We start from the raw sequence: 19,878 nt of genomic DNA on the forward strand, positions 1-19,878 counted from the left end.
ATGACTCCCATAATAACACAATTTATTAGGACTAGGTTATTGCTAAGGTATGTGGTAAAATAAATAAATATTTTTGTAGTGTAAAATTCCTGAAAAGTAAAAAAAATCTCTACAATAATGATTTTGACAACAATAAAGATTTGATTTTTTCTTTCTTTCTTTAAAATAGTTTTGAAACTCTTTATTAAATACAGATTTTCTATCTTTCGTACAGCTGCAGAATAAGGCCGCAGAGGCCGCGACCTCCCGGCGCCTGTGGCCTGGCTTTATGAATAGTGTGGATACTTCCACAAGAGAAATGTCCTGTATTATTAGCTGAAGTGTGGCCTGAGTGCTGCCAGCTGTTATTTTATGTTGTAACAGGGCAATAAAAGATATTTGGAAGTAATAAACACAGTTTCTGTGAATTGCACGTGTAAAGACGAGGTTAGATGTAGGGTAGGTACTATTTTGGCTAATAAGAGGGAAAAGTGGAACAAATTAATCATTAAAAAGTATTATCCATTTAAAGTTGCTTAAAAGTTAGATCTTTTTAATATTTGCACGCTTCCTAGTTCGAGCAAGTTTCAGTGAAACCTACCAAATCTTGTAAGACCACTTTGTACCTGGAATTACGCAAATAAAGCAATTTGATTTGAATCTATCCTTGAAACTGATATTAAGTAAACGAGCAAATACAGGCGTAGGTAGATTCTCAAGCCGTTTTTGAGCAGTCTTAGCGTACAAAAACAGAATTCTAAACGTCTAATCTCACAATCAGTCACTTATCCATTACTTTACTTATCAGAAATACTTATAGTAGTACGGACCAGGGACCTCTACCTACTTTTATAACATTTTATGTCGAAGATTCTAAGAAATCCATCATCTATGAGTTATTATGCCTAAGTAAAGACCCTTTAAGGACTGTGCCCTTGAAACGCATGCGGTCACGCGCGTTAGCTGTAACACAAATGGTCATACCTCGTCGCCAAGCCCGCCGTGGCCAAACCACTAGAACCACTTGGCACGGGAACGTTACTGCATGATCCGAAACATACATAATAGGCACCTACGAAGTTGTATCAAAACAATACAACGTTGATTTAATATTTGTTTGACATCGTTTAGTATTTCTATGTAGTTAATATTGATAAAAGAAGACCACACATCAAACTTCCTTGATGTGTGGTCTTCTTTTATCCTTACCTTACCTACAACTTCATGCAAGACAGCCTATCCTCGATGCCATTGTATTGTAGCCATTTATCACGCAAAATTCAGAAACGCACCGCACCACAGAAGTTTGTTCCGCCACAGTTTTATTCTTGCGAAAGACAACAAAAGAGAAAATACCTGAAGACATTTTGTGTTTCCGGCAATCTATACTCATTTTAAAATTCCTCACAAGTACTTAGCAAATCGTTTAGCAATCATAAAAGAGAATAGAAGTATGTTCGGCATCTCAAAATAAAGGACTGCGAGCAAAAGTTAAAGCTTGGTAGGCCTAAAGGATGCACAAAGTAATGAAAACCCAGCGGAATTGTAATGTAAAATAATAGTCCCTTTGTAAGAGATACTCATTCATTCACTGAACGCACAATGGCCACCGCAACTGCAATTACTTAGCCACAAAACTGGGTTACTTAAATTTAATGTTAGTTTAAATTGTACGGAAAACGACCATTTTTAAAGTTCAGTAAAACGTGCGAGCGGTCATTGCGGTGCGAATTTTGACGCGATGTTTTCGAATATTCGAGAGCGCTTTGTCTACGTGATTTACTAACAAGTTTAACAAATCCAACGTTGCTTACGAAGTTTTTGGTGAACCCGATTTTCCTACAATACTTTTGCAAATTGTCTTGTCTGTCTGAAATATACAGAATACAGACAATATTGTTGACAAATTGAGGTCGTATGTAGCTGTTTTTCGAAGGACTGACAACTATTTGGGCGTTCAAGGACGTTACTGATAGACGTCTGGGACTAAATTGTCGCCTTGTCTGGGAGTAGGTAGTTAGGACATACGTGGTAACGCTTAGTAGGCCTGATGCACGAAGCACTGAAAATCCTGGAGAGTTGTAACTCTAAAATAATAGTCCCTCATGAATAAATGATTGTGCGAAAGATTAGTAAAAGTGCGTCGCTGCACCTGTATTAACTTCAGTTTAAGTTTTTGTTTGTATAACAGTGGTGTATCGCAATATCACGTCGGAATTTCGAGTAGCACTAGAAAAATTCTGTGTTGCATGGCACCCGCCATCGCCCCTAGTAAAAAACCACGGTCCATTTACAAATTACTCAGCGCGGAACGCTCAATAGCAGTGAACTAAAATTCGTGCGGCTGTATAAATTTGAATAAACCGTTCGAGATGTGGGGTGCCTTTGTGAAGGCACTCATTTTTCCTCTGCGGGTTTACACATGAAATTACTAACTCCTCAGTACTTTGACGGCGATGGAGCGTTGGATTTCCATAATTTCTTGCTTTGGTTTGGCCCGATCGGAGGATCGTTTCTTCGCATTTTGGTTTACTTAAATGATCTTGAATGCTTTTGAAAAGTCACGAAGTTAACACGCATTTAGTTAGGAAGATTATTTTATTTCTTGTACCCACTAAGCCTTATTCATGCTTTTAGCTTCACAAGTCATAGATACAAAAGCCTTCGTTACTTATTTACGTCTCTATTTCATTCTAGAATACGTTTCAAATAACAACCTTTCAGACTTTCATACATGTAAATCACTTTCGACACCACAAATTGATTTACTGTTGTGTCTGGAGTCACCCCGTCAACAAATTAAAAGAAAATATAGGTCGCTTGCCACCAAAACATCGAACAATCACAAATTGGTTAGTGTGAGCCGTGTCGTTATTCTGTTTACGCACCGTGACGCGCGTTTTAACGAACAGTTGCGAACTATTTAGACTTTCAACAAATAGCGTTAACAAGAAAATCGTCTGAAAACAGCCCTGGGCGCGGAATTCCGAGCTCTCCAACTTATAATGACATTTAGATATCCTTGTCATCGGCCAGGGGGAGGGGGACGGTCGCCCGCTCCAGAAATTATCGGGGAATATTTCTGGATTTCCAACCATTTGACATGTAATTTACTCGGCTTCGCTCCGAAATGATTCAAGGGTGTTATTGTCTGACGATTTAATGTTATTAGGAGTTCTCTCCACCATTTTCTTTTGGATTGAAAGCGAACGTCATTAGTGGGGATATTTAATTTGAATGTTTTACCGATAAGAGGATTTTTGCAGGCCGTTTCGGCGTTTCCAGAATAAATTGTTAGCATTTAAATCTTGACAAATGCGCCGCGGAATGGGACTCTGTCCGCTCAGAAATGCGAAGTTTTGTAAGTTTGCGAACTCAATAACTATAAACATTTAGAATTTAAATGATTCGCTAACTTTATTTCCAATGGCTGAGTTTTGTTTATGTGAACAGAGTTGTTTAAAAGCTATTGCAAGTAATATTCAATTCGTATTTCTTTGGTTGGTATTTGAATTTCTAATTTCAACCTTTCTCTTTGCAAATGTTTACTTGAATGTTTGTCGCTAGAGCCGTAAATTGTCAAGAATGATCTTTTAAAAAAGAGTCGATTGTCATTTGTCACAAAACATTACTTTTTCATAACGAGATCTTTCGAAACAGGCCACACTTGAAAAGGAACACCATGTACATTTTCGTATGGTTCTGTAACTTCTGTATAAAGTGCGCAGCATCCCCTGCCCTGGGCGACACGTCCTGTTTGCCGCTATGACGTCACACGGAGTCGCGTGAAGGGACACGTCACAACAGCTATGCTTGATTAAGAACTTCCGGAGCATGCTAGCCTTACGTTGTACGGTTATTGCGAATAGCGAACTAATATTGTGTGAAAGTAGCTCTGTCTATTCCCTTTTCACGCCTACTACGCCTAATTTTGAATAGAGATAAATTAGACCTTGGAGAAGAGCATACGAATTAGATTATTCTGGCGAAAACAAAATTATAAGGGACGAAAATATGTATGATGTAGGTACTGACATTAAGGGTCATCTCTAAAAAGGCCCAACTGCCTGCCAATCAAAGAAAATGCCTATAAAAGTCTGAAACTGAATTTTTAGAAGTAATTAATTGAAAATCGGTTTAACATGTCATCCTCAAAACACGTCGTCTCTGCTGGGATTAATGTTGATTAATTAAGTTTTTGTACAGCGACAGCACATGAGACTGTACATTTTTGTTGGAAAATAGCTCATGTTACAACCAGATAAGATGCCACAGCGTTTACCTTGATGTGCTTCTCTACATGTAAGCTCCATTGGGGTTTCATTTTTAAAAACTCGAAAGCCGCCTAATAATTTAAGTGGCGAATTAAAAAGCTTTGAGTTGTGGTGTTGTCATTTTTGACATAAACACAGACAGTTTCCATCCTTTCCAAACATCATTTGAGTACGCCCGTATTCACAAACATTACTTTGCTGCTTCACTTTAGCAAGCATCGTTTGTAACCACCACAGCTGATAGATCGACTCTACACTATTTTTCGCTCAAAATATACAATTGATGTAGAATGGAATGAGGGCTATCGTTTTAGCGCTCACCAGTTAGCGCCACTGTAGAGTAAGGTCCTGTCAATTGCTAGTAGCGAAGACAGTGGCACCAACTTGTGAGCGCTAAAGTGGTAGGAGGACTATCGCATTTGCACTCATCAAGATGGCGCCACTGTAGAGTAAGGTCCTGTCAATCGCCAGGGGTGCCAACTGTTAAGTATAAAAACGATAGCCCTCATTGCCCCTGCCGACGAGGTCTATCTCCAGTACATTGGTCACAGAGCAGCAGTGACAAGAGCTGTCAAACATAATTTTCACTGAGCGATGCTCTCTTAGCGGTCTGTTGAACACTCGCCTATAGATTATCTTGCTGCTCATCCTACTATACGAATACTCCGTTCGTGATAAGTAGGAGACAAACTATCTGAACTTAACACTTCTTTGTAACTCCATCTGCGCGGACCAGCTCGCTTTAGTAGATCTTTTGATTGATCCCGCTTTATTGGAAACCCGCTAAAATAATTTAGATGCAGTCCACTTGTTCCTTTTGCTCCCCTTTTGCCCAACTATGAATTATAACGTACGATTACGCCACACCATTTCTTTGGTATTATTGTATTTGGTGTGAGACGCTTCTTGAGGGACAAAATCTTCTTCTTTAGTCTCTTACCCGTCAGACAGATGGCTAAAATTCAGCGGAACAGTCTACCACAAAAAAAAATCAAAAATAAAGAAACCTTCTTTTCCAGTGATATTATTTATTCGGTCTATAATTTTCTTTTTCAGCCATATTTATTGTATATTCCCCGCTCCATTCGAAGTGACATTTTTCCTATACTCAAGTCCTTGAGAACGGTGTCAATGGTCCATGTAACCTTTCAGGGAGCGCAGTAATTCAGCTGCTTCAGTTAAACGCATCCGCATTGTTCCATCACACTCGTCCCCGGAATCAATTCCGGTGCCCGTTTGATTCCAGCAGGATTGCCAAGTGTCATTTGTTGCTATCTGCATTGTATTTTTTAAATATTATAGTAATTTGTATTGCACAAATTACTAATAGTCCCGTTAGCCGATCGTGGTAAGCTAAATATGCTTGTGTTACGAGTGGGCTCACCACAATAGTCCAGCGGCGGAGGGATTCGAACCCGTGCCCGCGTTCCTCGGTTTTTGAGTTGGCCAGACCCCTTCACCGTTCGGCTATCGTGGCTTCATCGTGGTATTGCTTCTAAGATTTTGCCAAACATATTTTGATCTTGTAAATTGAGTATAAGATATTTTGACTTGGAACTGACCACTTCAACAGGTAAAAAAAAAACATAAAACATTTGAGCCCACGGTAATTACATCGTTCACTGGTCCGTGTTAAAAAACTAAGTTTGCTCAATATTTCGCTAACGTTTTACACTAGTCACCCACCTGTATTTTAACCAGAAAATCTGTAATTAAATTAGTTACTACGCGCACCAACCCTAAATGTCGGATGACAATCATGAAAAGCGCGCGAAACTGGCGCGAAACGCTTTCCGCGCGGGAAATGGCGGCGCGGCATCACGCGACTGGTGCCATTCATTCGGCCATTTTGTTTTCACGATGCATCTTCGTGATGGTAGATTGAAGTACACTCTGGTATTGTATTTTCGAGGTTACGAGCGAGTACTGTATGTAAATATGCAGAGGAACTGCCTTTAGTATTCCCATAAAGCTTTACACATAATTATGTGAAATCATCACATAGCTCGTAGAGACAATGGCCGTTGGGGCAGAAAAGTTCTCGGGTGGCGACCACGAGCCGGAAGACGTAGCGTGGGCAGGCCTTCCACTTAGGTGGACCGACGATCTGGTGAAGGTCGCGGGAGGTGCCTGGATGCGAGCGGCGCAGAACCGGTCTTATGGAAATCCTTGGGGTGACCTTTGTCCAGTCAGTGGACGTCTTTCGGCTGAAACGAACGAACGAACGAAAGATGTGAATTAATCAAACTCTTACAAGCAATCTTTCATACTTTTAGTCTATTCTTGGGGCTAGCTACGTCTTATTGTGTGAATAATCTAGCACGAGTGAAAACTTTTTTCTCTACTTTTCAGGCAACCCTTATAAACTTCTTATAAATACGATTCCCTTTATGTCTCTATTATAAAAAAATAATGTTTTTCATTGTACCTATTCACTGATTATAAACGGCGCCATCAACCTATTTCTGAGTAAAAAATTCAAACAGCCATTCGCAAAACATCATCCCCATTTTCAATTTCGAACTAATTCCCTCAGTTTTTATGGTAGAGCAAATGAAGATGTTGATCCCAGAAATCTCTGAGACGTCCGATACAGGCGCTTATCTGATAAGCAGTTTTGAGACGGGGAAAGCCGTGTTCATATCATTTAACTCGACTTAGCGGCGTTTTGCTCCGTTTGCTCGTTAGACTGAATGCGCAGGGAATTGGATATCTGTAGCAGTAATTTTGTGATTATGTGTTAATATTACACTTATTTAATGTATTAGGAGTAAGGAATATAGACTTTATGGGATAGGATTTAGGGAACACTGAGGGGAACACTAATGGTTTAATTGAAGTAAAACTTTGGAAAGTGGAAAATTCGAACCTAGTATCGATTTTTTTATAATTAATTTTTATATTTATCAAATATGAAATTAAAAAGGCTACAATTTATTAACTACCTACCTACAAAGACAATATGATTATTAAGAGGTCTTCGAATAAAGCGACGAATAAACCTTTTTATTTGTATTTTCATAATTTTCTTAGGTGTACATGATAAGTTTTTTCTTTTAATTTATTAAAACTATAGCAATGTCGTTGCACAACTTTTGAGCAGTCGTGAATAAATTAGCAAAAATATTAACAGCGTCCATTAGGGAAATAGAAATGTAGTCGTACAGCAAAGTTTGTTCATCCAACTGAATATTACGCGGGAAGGGTACAAAGATATGTTCGGTAAAGTTAAACGTGTTTAACCTGCCGTGTCCTTTAGAGTATCACTGAAGAGTTCTAGGCTAACATTAGCATTAATTTGCAATTTAATTAAGGTTCTTTCCAGCTCTATAATCGAGACACAATAGAAATCAACTGCTACCGCGGTTTCATGCGACCGCTTGGTTCGACAGTATAAAATTAAAGTAACATATTAAAAAAAATGTTTCGTATTTAAAAAAATAAGCTATCTGTTCCTATTTACCCAATTAGATTAAGTAACCTACAAATATAAAACATTAAATCACCTTTGTAAGGTTTGAAGACATTTACCTAGTTCCTTAAAGAAACCAACCTTAAAATTAATAATTTCCAAATACCTACTTCCCGAACATCCCCCAAAAGTTTTGAAGCCGCTGAAATCGGAATTGCCGAATCGCATTTGTGTTAAGTGGTTTTTAAGAATTAATTGGTATCCGGATTAAAGGAAGCGTTGAAACGTTATCTCTGGATTAGTTGTATCAGATTGCCGTTTATTGGATTCCAACATTACGTTTAATGGTATATAAGAAATCTGCTGGAGTTGGTCCCCTTTCAGGCAGTCACGTAGTTCGGTGGGTTAGTGACGGTCGAGCGAGAATGATGAAGTGTCATTTTTTAACCGACTTCATCTTGACCATCAGCTATTGGAAGAGCTCTGACTTCTTAGTGCGCCACACTTCAGAAAAAGTAACGGGTTATATCTATCTTATATTTTAACTAGCTTTCCGCCCGCGGCTTCACCCGCGTGGAATTTTGTCTGTCACAGAAAAACTTTATCACGCGCCTCCCTGTTGCAAAAACCGGGATAAAAACTATCCTATGTCCTTTCCCGGGACTCAAACTATCTCTATGCCAAATTTCATCAAAATCGGTTCAGTAGTTTAGGCGTGAAAGAGAGACAGACAGACAGAGTTACTTTCGCATTTATAATATTATAGTATAGACTAGTATAGATTGAACTTCGTAATAGTGCTCAATACTCAATACTCAATTCTTTATTGCATCCATAATTATAAGTGTGTTAATCATATTTATATGTGTGTTAACACACGGCGTAGGCGTAGTTTTTTGTCTTTTACATGCCTACCAAAATTAAATAATTTAAACAGTTTTAAATAAAAGGCCAATTGTTTAAACTCAGTGTCTGGTTTGCAAACAGATACCTATCCTGGAATTCACAAATCTACAGTCAGGATTAGGATGTGGGGCATGATAAATGTTCGGGTCAGCACAGACAGACGGCTAGGACTTTATTTGTAGAGAAATCTGTCTGAAATCTCGATAATGCTAACCAAGATTTTCGGATACTGAACTTACGTTCTAGTAATATTTTTAAAATGTTTCAAGCGTTTTCAAGTTTATTCAATTTCAAATTCATTATTTCACATAAATTCACGTCTATTAAACTAGATTAATATCCTAAACAGCTAAAAAGTAAAAAAGCTTTTAAGTAATTTTAATTTAAAACACCTATTTTTGTTAAAAAAAAAAACTTTATCCTCTCCAACCTCAACAATAAACTGGTGAGCATTCAAGGAACAAGGAAAAATACTATTTATGGTTAGGTATTTTATACCTATTTGTTTTATTGAAAAAATGTGGCATCACAACTCTCAAGTTTATCGAAATGTATTTCTGTCCCATGCATTCGTTTTCAAAGCCCCGAGGCAGTTCAGAGTCCAAACAAACAGATAACTTTTAAGTAGGTCATGAGTTGTGAGGATTTTCCCCTCAATTTCAATATCTATATTAATGTATCCTTTTACGGTACCAATATAATCACCATCATTATTTTCCATTGTAATTTTGGAGCTTTTATGCATGACATGAAAAAAGGGAGGTATGTTACTGAATTATTCTTTTTTTAAATTTTAGCGATCTTTTTTTATTTTTAATTGACTTAAAAAAGGAGGTTTGATTTGTGACACAGATTTTTTTTGCAGAAAAGTTGTAAAAAGTTCCGTTTATTGCCATGAAACAGACCTGCCTTTTAGTGAGGTACTTTTTTCTCTTTGGATAAATAAGATCGTTTTTCCCAGATTTACCGGAATCACTCCAAAAGGTGTTGTAAAAAATAAATTGAAGACATCGGATACAGTTGGCAACAGGAAGGAATGAGCGGATCCCGAAGTTTCCCTATTTCCTTATCGGCGTTTTATAATTAACTTATTTTTCTCCGCGATGGCTGGGGTTCGAAGAAAACTGTATCAATTTATTAACAGGTTGTAATAACATTTTTTTACAGTGTGGCGGACTGGAGTGAGCGAGAGGAGTGGACGAAAACAAAAATCTGTGGACTGTAATAATTATCCCATCAAAAACAATACTTGTCAAAAAAACCAAGTCTCGCAACTCAGTTGTTCTACGGTAAAAAGTTGTGAGATCCATGTAATACCAAGTCCAGGCCAGGAAATCTTTAACGTTTTACATAAATATATTGACTTGGCCATCGCACTAAATAATTTAATTTACACGTGTTTTCATGCGATGGCCAAGTCAATATATTTATGTAAAACGTTAAAGATTTCCTGGCCTGGACTTGGTATTACATGGATCTCACAACTTTTTACCGTAGAACAACTGAGTTGCGAGACTTGGTTTTTTTGACAAGTATTGTTTTTGATATTATAAACATATATAGCATTGCTACAAAGCTTCGGAATCAGGGTCTACATTGTGAATTACCTCATAGTGCAACACCACATAAGAAAAATATTTATTAAATTTTGTCAAAGACAGTAAAAAAAGGTAGCCCATAAGGGGCTTCTTACATGCCTCCTTATCTTTTGGGCCCTACCAGCACTTCGAGATAAACAAATGGCAAGTGTTAAGAAGTACGTGTGATGGTAACGTGTTTTATGTCAATATAATTACGTTTTTGTAGAAAATGTTACGTCAGACATCATATCAAGGCATGTTGACGCTACGTAACACAATTTATGAACATCTATTTTAATAATTTTCTAATATTTTTCAGAAAAACATTAAGGCATCTGTGTATAGCTTTTATAAACTCTTGTAAAGCATTTTCGTTTATGTGTTAGAGCTGTTTGTGTTATCAAATCGCGCTCTATTTAACCCATTCAACGATGAATACGGTACAGTGAGGTACAGTCACATTGATTATTCACTTTTCGTGGTAGGACTAAGATTTCTTTTCGAGTTATGTTTTATTAACGCTACCTAATGTCAAACCTACATTACTCGCTCAATGTTGAACGAGAAAATGGTTACTTACTCGTAGGTACTTATCCTACTTCATAGGATCGAATATGATAAATCAATACACATATGAAAATTCAACACTTCCTGGCTGTGCAATATCTATCACACGTTTTCTATTTTTTTCAGTAACAAATCGCAGCATTACGAATCAAGTTTACATTTTGTAGTGTTAATCTGTTGAAAAAAAAAAAAGAAAAACCAAGAATTAAATAAAAACCAGACCGCCACTAATGACCATTTGCAAGAAAGAATTTTTTCCTGGCGGCTTGGTGACTGGAATTGAACCGCCACCGGTGCAGACTGAGAAGATGGTGAATTGTCTGCACGTGAAAAAGAGGTTGTCCGGCTTGCAGAAATTTATATAAGTTACCGTTCCTTGTGTTGTAATTAGAAATGTAAATAAAACAGCTCCCTCTCAATTGACACAATTTATTTTGTCTCGTAAGCTTGAATACAGTTGACAATTACGATATTATAACTACTGTAATAGATAGTGCCAATCTCAAGGGATTCAGGGTCGTTAATTAGGTTCGGTTTGGTGAATATTATTGCCACTACAAATTTCTTAAAACTCAGCCTAAATATTAAAAGACTCTACTAGTTAAGATAACTGCGCGATGTCAGGTCGGAAAGACTCCTACTTGAAGGATGGAAAAGTGGGTACCTTGGAAGCCATGCGGTTATAAGCCGTTACCCTGAACGTTCCTCTCTTCTTCCGGGGTCCAACGGGTCTCACACACTTTTAGGCTACAAGCAGCGTCCTCCACGGCCTCAAGCGCGCAGTGCCAGATGAAGCTCTTGCATCTCCTCGACAGGAAAGCGTTCAAACTCTTGCAGAGACAGAGGTTTGATGACAAGGAGGAAATGCGAAGAGATCAGCAGTTTAGAAAGGAGAAATAATTCATACGAAATGAAGAGAAATTAAAATATATGAAATATCATCAAAACATTATGTTTAAATTATAAAAATCCCGCATCTGAAACGAAAAATACGAGTGTCAGCATCACATGTGGAACGTGGCATTAGGTTATGAAAAAAACCAGCAATGGGAAACAAATACTTACGAAAACCGCTCGCTAATTCGAACTTCACTCGCAGTCTTCAGCAACCCAATACCCTCATCCGAATAGGATTTAGGGAATTTCTGAAAGAAACGATCACATGAAATACCACGTACGGAATACGAAAATTATATTATCAATCACGAAAAAATAAATAAATTCTCCGACGGGAACTTACCTCATGTGTGTTCATTTCAAATTATATTAAGAAATTATCGTGGATGCATTCCGCATCTCACGATTTGAAACACAGGGGATTACATCCCCGAAAATAATAAAATTGCGGTTGCGCACGATCGATCAAAATTCCAAAGTGATTTGACAGCTCAACTGACAGTCGCGAATCGCGATGTCAATCGCGAGACGTTTCGTTTCGCCGCTCAAAAAAGTAAATACCAATAAAAACCATGATGAAAACAATTTCCAGAACACTGAAAATATTCCATTAAAAAATAGAATAATCAAAATAAAAACATTAGGAAATGTTTCACCAAAATATATTTGAATTGACTGAGCAAAAAGCGCCATCTATTGCAAACCTTCTTCAATCAAACTTCTAAATCCGCCAATAGATGTCGCTAGTGGTATCCTAAATCCAAATATCGAGTAAGAAAATCAATTTGTGAAAAACAGCCAAAACTGCAACGTTACACATTGTCATCATTAGGTAATTCAGTCTCCGCTGCAGAAGCACGACTCTAATTTTACAAAGGCTGATGGAGGATTTGACCTCACACTATACGCCTGGTTAGACGGTCTGGGAAAACAACTGAAACTAATTGTAATTATATTAAACGGTAAGGCTAAGTCGTCGTTTCAGCCAAATGACATCCACTGCTGGACAAAGGCCTCCCCCAAGGTTTTCCACAATGAACGGTCCTGCGCTGCCCGCATCCAGGCTCTTCCCGCGACCTTTACCAGATCGTCGGTCCACCTAGTAGGAGGCCTGCCCACGCTACGTCTTCCAGCCCGTGGTCGCCACTCGAGAACTTTCCTGCCCCAACGGCCATCGTCTCTACGAGCTATGTGCCCTAAGACTAAGTCACTGGTACAAAATGGTCGCCCGCCGATCGGGCGGTTTTCGCGCGGGCCGAGGGAGAGGGACCCGATTACAACCGCGCCCGCTGCGGGCGAAAACCGCGTCGTGAGTTGTGAATTAGTTTTTACATTTAAAGTATCTGCATTCTACAGAAGATGATGAAGAAATCGCGCTATGAGTTCTTAGCCTAAGTGTGGAAGTAGGTATCACTTTTAAAACGTGAAGCTCAATAATCGTCGCCGACTGTAGCACAGCTCTCCGTAAAGATATTCAGTCGGAAACTTCGAGCGGCACAGGTGTCGATCAAGACGTTAAGTCGTTCTCAAGTCATGTCCGTAACTTTTGGCGGTGACGTGGTTGAGTACGCTGTTAGGTTAGTGGGGCTTACTTCGCCTGTTGGGCTTATCATTTGACGCCTTAGGCTGGGTTGCACCAAATTACTTTAACTTTGACAAACGTAAAAATCTGTCAAAGTTCGTACAAAAATCACCGGTTATCGTTATAGTTAGGGGGCGTCCATAAATTACGTGAGACTTTTAGGGGGGGGAGGGGGTCAACAAAAACCTCACTAAATCTCACGTGGGGGAGAGGGGGGGTCTCAGGAAATATCACGTAATTTTTTCCGCAAGAAATAGAGAAATAGAGTTTGCCAGAAAACTGGGTTTAAATCTTAAGTAAAAAAATTGGCCAAGTGCGTGTCGTGCCATGCGCAGTGTAGGGTTCCGTAGTTGTCCGTCGTTAACAAAATATATTTCAGAAGCAAGCAATTACTTTATCTAAAGTCGCTTTTAATATTTTCATCTAAGGATTTTTTATTAGATATGAAATTTTATAATACATGAGTTAAATGACTATTACTCTTAAACTAATTGACCTACCTTAACCGTTATAGTTTTCTTGAAAGTTCATAAAAAGCAGTATTATTATGAATTTTTCCAGATTTTTCAAGCCTAGTTTTTAGAGGGGAGGACGCCCTGCTCGAACAAAAATTGGCACTTTAAACTTTAATAGTTTGCAAACGGATTCCTAAATCGAAAAATAGTCTTTGAAACCCCCAAGTCATCCAACGATATCCTACACGATGGTGTAGAAGATTCTACCGTTTTGTCTGCATGTGTGAATACTAAAATGCAGAATAAATGATGAAATTAAGAAAATTATAAAACAAGTCTTTTTTTATCAAAATTGATTTTGCTAGATTATGTAGAAAGGAACAGTAATTAGACTAGGTACTTCTGTAAAAAAAACAATGAGACCCTAGTACCAGGCCTGTTCATCTCCGCGAGTTTACATCGAAAACAAAACACGCACGATGGCCCACCTTCAGGATACTATTCGACAAGGCCTCACATACGAGCGAACATTGACTCACGCACGCGTATTCTTGTGTATGATGGAAGAAAATAAAGAAAATGGTGTACTAAATACTGTGCAGTGTTTAACTGCCTAAATAATAATAAAAACACAGAATGTACTTTTTTAAGTTGCCTCAAGACACTGAGAGGTAAATAAGTAGTTAATATTATTCATGATAATTCATGCTAAATCATGTATTTCCTCCGCCATTTTCCGCAGTTTGGCACCTCACGTCACATCATTTTACCGAAGTCAGCCCTATAGCTTCGGCGCAGTGCCGATCACTGACGTTTGTCAACAAAATGGTGCTTGACTATTGAGACAGGCTAAATTACACCATATTGTTAATGACATTGAGCATACATTTTTTTAAATACCTTCGCGAAGTAAAACTTCTGTACGTAGTACTTATTATTATTCTGTGCTAGTACTAACCGCTGTCACTACACGTGTTTTTCTGGATCTATTCGTAATCAGTCGGCTTAGTGCGACTTTATATCGATCGTCATCCGCTAGCGACTGCGTAAAAAATGACATGCATTAAATGTAGGTATGATGATTGTACAGCGTCCCTAGCAGATACTTTCAAGAACTAAAATCTTAAACTTTATAGATCTTTTTGATGCACTCGTTAGCGAACACGGTAAAAGCAAACTCGCACTAAGCACACAAAAAAAAACTTTCTCAGTTAAATTACTCCAAAACTATTACATTTCGGATTTTTTTAAAATATCACGTGAGATTAGGGGGTGGGGGAGGGGGTCAGGCAAAATCTCACCAAATCTCACCAAGGGGGGCGGGGGGGTTGAAAAATAGCCAAAATTGTCTCACGTAATTTATGGACGCTCCCTTACGGTCAAAGTTAGGTGGTGCAACTGAGCCTTAGGGTGGGTTGCACCATCTTACTTTAACTTTGACAAACGTCAAAAATCTGTCAAACTCCATACAAAAAGCACCGGTTATCGTCATAGTTACCGTTAAAGTTAGGTGGTGCAACTCAGCCTATGAGTTGTAAATAATTATTTCGTACACTCACGTGCGGTATTTAGAGCGAATCTAGTTGCCTAAGTAAGTATACAAGCTTTTTTTTATTCTCGTAGGTACTCGTCATTCCACCTCCACTTCACTTACATATATTTTGGATTTTGAGGTCTTGGGTTCGATTCCCTCAAAAGTCAAGAAAAATGAATGATGTTTGATGGTAGACAGAAATTTTGTGGGTTATTTCCGTTAACATTTCAAATTAGGAACAGGGAAAATAAATATAAACTTTCCAGAGAATCCTAATGTTCTCACGGAAGAACAATAAAAAGTTGACCTACCATCAACAACGTTTATTTTCTCGAAATAACAAAGCCTAGATTTCCTTTACTTTGGCATTTCTGTGAAGTTAACAAGATTTTGTAGCGCGAATTCTTTGCGTTATAAGTGAAATAAAATTTATTGTTTCTGAAATTAAACACTGGCTGGAATGAAACTGGCGCATCTTCGAAGGCAGGTTTGAAAACTAATAAAAAGTTATGAACCAAAGAAGAAAAAAATTGTGTTTTTTGTTACCATTTCCTTTGTACCGTTAGAATCGGTTTAACCTTCAAGACGAATTTCCTCAATGTATCGTATTTATTATACATGTTACGGTTAATGTGATAAATTGAAAATTATTAATAATAACCGGTTATTATGAATAATTACCGACAGTCGCGGTAAAAGTGATAAATTAATCACATTTAACAGTGATTATTTAATAATTCAACCTTAGTACTAACAAATTTCATAAAAAAGAACAACATCTTGTGTACGTGCTCGTGTACAGCCAAACTTTTGAAAGTTTTGATATCATAACTATATTAATATAATTTGGCATAATGAGTTTGGAATGTTTCTTGCATAATATTACTTTTCCATGATGCCTATAACATAATGTTTTGATTTAAAGTGAAAAATAGGTTAAGGTGCGGCGGGGGTGGCCCTTGGGCCACCCCTAAGCCGCCTATTTAGTTTTATACACACATAAATGACCTCATATTAATCACATTTACCAAATCATGCGGTAATTATTCATAATAACCGGCGATTATTCATAATTTTTACATTTATCACTTTGACCGTGACATACATACTAATGATAATGTATTTTTCCATCAATTGTATTATTATTTTGTAGTACTTAATAAAATGTGGTAGGTAATGTAAGCACAGCACAGCGTGCTATGGAGAGGGCTATGCTTGGTGTTTCTTTGCGAGATCGAATCAGAAATGAGGAGATCCGTAAACGAACCAAAGTCGCTGACATAGCCCGACGGATTAGCAAGCTGAAGTGGCAATGGGCAGGGCACATAGTACGCAGAACTGACGGCCGATGGGGCAGAAAGGTTCTGGAATGGAGGCCGCGTACCGGAAAACGCAGCGTGGGACGTCCACCTACAAGGTGGACCGACGACATCGTAAAGGTAGCAGGGAAGCGCTGGACGCAGGCCGCTACCAATCGATCAACATGGAAAGCATTGGGGGAGGCCTATGTTCAGCAGTGGACGTCCTATGGCTGAAATGATGATGATGATGATGAGGTAATGTAAGAAGTAATTTGTAAATATAAATTAATTCAGAGGTTATATTCTATACACGCATGGCATAATGTTCCCCTGGTCGAAGTGTTTTGAGGCTCTATAGTATGCCAGGCTCCTTTATAGTAATTTGTTTGCTTTTACCATGGCGGAACTCCGCCATTATTGTCCTCACTTTGTACGCGAAGTTCACCCAACCTAGTTGACGGGGTACAAACCAGTGAATAGTATGGCCATGCTACAGATAGATACAGTAAGCCCAAAACTATAAAGATTATTCGACATCACCTTATTACACTATTTTTTTGTAAAAACGATCTTAATATTACGTAATGAGATGCCAAATGTTAAAAACGAACAGCAGTGGATGTCATTTCCATCCTGCTCACCCAAACCATAAATACCTATGTAACTTTATGTACTTTGTTACGGAATTACGCCTTTGGATTCTCAAGTCATATCTATGAAAAAGAAGAAGAACCTTTTAGTTAATTGTATTTTAATTATTGCAATTGTGATATATTCACACTAAGTGGAGCAACGATCTGGTGAAGGTCGCGGGAAGTAAATATATGCGGGCGGGCAGCTGAGGACCGGTTGTTATGGAAATCCTTGGGGGAGTCATGTGTCTAGCAGTGGACGTCATTTGATTGAAACAAACGAAGGAATTATATTTTTACTGAGGCATGTCGGAAAGCAATATTTTTGGTGTAGGCTTGATCAAACTTTTTCACAAATTGCTCACAATGATCTTTGTGGCAATGTATGTAATCACAATCACTATTTCTTAAAAAAAAAAACTTTTACTTACAACTTCACTTCTGACCACATACTTACCTACCCTTTTCCCATGGGGCTACTGCCATTCCCTCCTTCTCCACTGCGTTACAAACTAGTGCATAGTGCAGCCAATATCGCGGAGAGGGCTTCAAACACAATTATGAGCTGCGCCCCAGGACAATCGCCTATTGCCTATAACTTTCATATGTACCTATAAGTCGCTCGTCGCTTGTTATAGAATTTTCTAGTTGCACGCGCTGGGAACAAATGAGATATTAATTCTGAGATATATGAGCGCCTTGTTTATTGGATGCACGCAGAATATAAATTGGTATGGGTTATGTAGGTGGGCTTTGTCGAGTATATTGGAGGACAATACTATCGTGAAGCATTTTCAGACTTGAGTTTACATCGCCTTGAGGTACTTGTACATAAGAAATATTCAATATAGTAAAAATTAATTATCAAAATGTTATAATATAAATTGACGAAAAAAGGGACATTAACAAAGTTCCCAGACACTGCTGTGTCTAGCGAAAATCAGAGATAAGTACTAGACTTTAACTTTGTATCGCTATTGACTTATTAATTTAATATAACTTGTTTTCAATAGAGCTGGTAGAGACAAAAATACATTTAAAGTCATGTGATAAAGTAAAAAAAACTATCAAACTCAGCACACAAATAAAATTTTGAATCTGTTTTGGGCTGTTTTTTAATCAATGATGACAAGACTTGTGTTATTTTCTTAAGGCGGCGAAAATAAAAAAAAAAGAATTCCTGACCTACGAGTACACTACTGCTTGACCCTGCCAACCAAATATGCTGTAGGTACGCAACTTCAGTTACAGCGCGGCGTCAAAATTGGCGGGAAAAAGACTCCATTCCTTTAACTCTACATCAACGCTCACGTTAACCATAAACAATAACCAAACCCTAAAATTGGCACCGTCAAAACACGCGTCCCCTCCGGAACGCACCCCATCGTCTGGCGTTGCAGTGGATTTCCCCTGGGTGCGATGGGGAATGCACTTCATGTACGTTGTATCGGGAATGCGAGGTCATGTTGTGAACACTGTTTACGGTGTTCGGTATGGGATGAAATGAACTGTTTCACTGAGTCACACGACTGCAGATCATAGGACAGATCCTTGGGGGACGCCTTTGTCCGGCTGTGGACATCATTTCAAAATTTAACTGTAAAAAAGTTATAGCACTTACAGTTTACTGATTCTAGCTCTATGTCTGAATGCTTTTAGTAAGTCCACCCTTTCTATGTTATTTGTGCAATAAAGTATTAAAATAAAATAAATAAAAATAAGTGGGAGAGCTTGATAAAGAGCTTCATATAATCAAACTATGAAGAATCATCGTTGAAAATGCGCATGCACATCCAAAAGGTATGCTTATTTGAGGGGAGGGTGCAACCAATATAAAATTAAGGTTTTTCATGGTAAGAAGATAATATTAAAAATATTAATTAATATTTTATGAAAAGCTATTAAGAAATCCGACAAAATAAGCTGAAAGCTTTAGTTGATTTAATTTTGAGTAGATATGACTTCAACTTACAAGTAAACATACTCGTATTTTTTAACGAGATGAGTGATTCTCTACTTGGAACTATAGATTCGATTCTGTAAATTAATTGTTCCATCGGCTATTCGCGGATATCTAAATATCAAAGGGCTAAGTAGGTTATTCTTACTTAGTCCAGACGTTCTTGAGCGTGTGGGCTGAACAACCTTGAGACGTTATACTCAGAATACTCAGATAGAAGACTTAGCTGCTGGGTTGCACGGGTTGCACCATCTTACTTTAACTTTGACAAACGTCAAAAATCTGTCAAACTCCATATAAAATACACCGATTATCGTTATAGTTACTGTCAAAGTTAGGTGGTGCAACTCAGCCTAACAGAATAACCTTTACAGCCAAATAACTGTTATCGAGCAAAAATTTTACAAGTTGGAAGGAATTAAGCACAATAGACAATAGTGAAGTGAACTCGTATCGGGACCACGGGAGTGCATCATGAAATGAAATTGAATGTTCGAAATGTAATTATACAGGGTGTTTGGCGCATCGTGTGCCAAAATGATTTGGAGGATAGAATGGGTCATTTCCTATATTTTCAGCCCCCATAACACGTTCCATGTCAGGCGGCTACTTTTATATTAAGTTTTTTAGTAATTTCACCAAAATACCCAAATCGCATCATTTAATTTCGATTTAAAAAAAAACTACTAAGCGTAGCCTCAAAGTAAATATTTTGTTTTGACGGCCATTGATATAGGGTTGCATCAAATCTAAAGTTACTGGCAAATATCATCTAGTTTTTTTTTAATTCAGCTTTGAA

Source organism: Ostrinia nubilalis, chromosome 13 (assembly GCF_963855985.1).
Source record: "Ostrinia nubilalis chromosome 13, ilOstNubi1.1, whole genome shotgun sequence".
NCBI classification, from domain to species: Eukaryota; Metazoa; Arthropoda; class Insecta; order Lepidoptera; family Crambidae; genus Ostrinia; species Ostrinia nubilalis.